This window comes from Miscanthus floridulus, chromosome 18 (assembly GCF_019320115.1).
Source record: "Miscanthus floridulus cultivar M001 chromosome 18, ASM1932011v1, whole genome shotgun sequence".
Lineage (NCBI taxonomy): Eukaryota > Viridiplantae > Streptophyta > Magnoliopsida > Poales > Poaceae > Miscanthus > Miscanthus floridulus.
In genome coordinates, this window is record NC_089597.1 from 75,161,805 (window position 1) to 75,163,100 (window position 1,296).

Sequence of the window (1,296 nt, forward strand, 5' to 3'; positions counted from 1 at the left end):
CCAATGCGATCACGTTGACGTAGCTGGGAACGACTGACGCGGCTCGACGAGACCAACGGCGAGCGGCGGAGCTATGCGGTGGCGGAGCAGAGCAGAGGGAAGAAATGGGAGCGACGGCGACGACGGTGGCTATTTATAGCCCGGAAGGAGGCGTACGGTGTCGCCAACGCACGGGCGAACTCGCCACGGTGACAACGGCGTGTCACCGCGCGTGAAAGCGGCGAAGAAGGGCGGCGGCAAGCTGACTGCGTGTCGACGGCGGTGAGCAGTGAGGTGGAGGTGAAATTTTGAAAAATTTACAAAACTGCCATTGCGTCCATTTCTCAAATTACTCTCAAATCTTCTAAAGAAGTTGAAAATCTCCAAAAATGAAAGTTGCTCAACTTTTCAAGTACTACAACTTTGATTTAAGAAACATTTTCAAATTCTACCTCCATTTTGAATTTCACATTTGGGGTACATTTAAAGATTTGAATCATTTCAAAATTACTCCAAATTTTGTATGTAAACTTGAAAAACTTTGAATACCAAAGTTGATCCTTATAAAACAATCTCCAACTTTGCTTTTTGCCTCAACCCCAAATTCCTCATGGATTTTGAATTAGTCAAAAGGGGCAAAAAGGACTTTTATAATTTGAATGTGAATTCAAATTTGATTTGTCTTCCTTTTACTTAGATTTTGATTTTTGACCAGTAACATGGCCCATTAGGGTTATTTGAGTCAAATGACACATGGCCCCACATGAACACATGAAATTTGACCCTTGTGGTCATGATCTGTATTTAGGGTTTTTGAAACACATCTCATGAAATAACAACATTATGAAATAAACCTTATTTAGTGAATGCATTCAAAACTTTATACTATATGAATGCTTTGCAATGCACATGATGACATGTCACATTTTAGTATTAGGTCAAACACCAGAGGTGTTACATTTCTCCCCTTTTTCACTATTGTTTACTACTATCTTTGTTTCTCTCCCCCTTTGTCATCAATGACCACAAAGGTTCTAAATATAGATAGTATTACTTGTAGGGTCAAGATTATCAATGTCAATCAATGGGGTGAGGATCATTTTCCCAAATTTGGTCTAATCTAGATCATTTGCCAAAGATATTTAACTCGGTTTGATCCAAGGACAAGCTTCTTCACACCTCCAAATAAGGGTTATCTTGTACCATGTTGAGTTAAACACTTATAGCTCATTTTCGAGATTAAACACTAGGTTTACAAGCCCATAAACATGTCATATGCTACCACTAGATCAAGTCGAGCATAGAAGCAATAGTGAT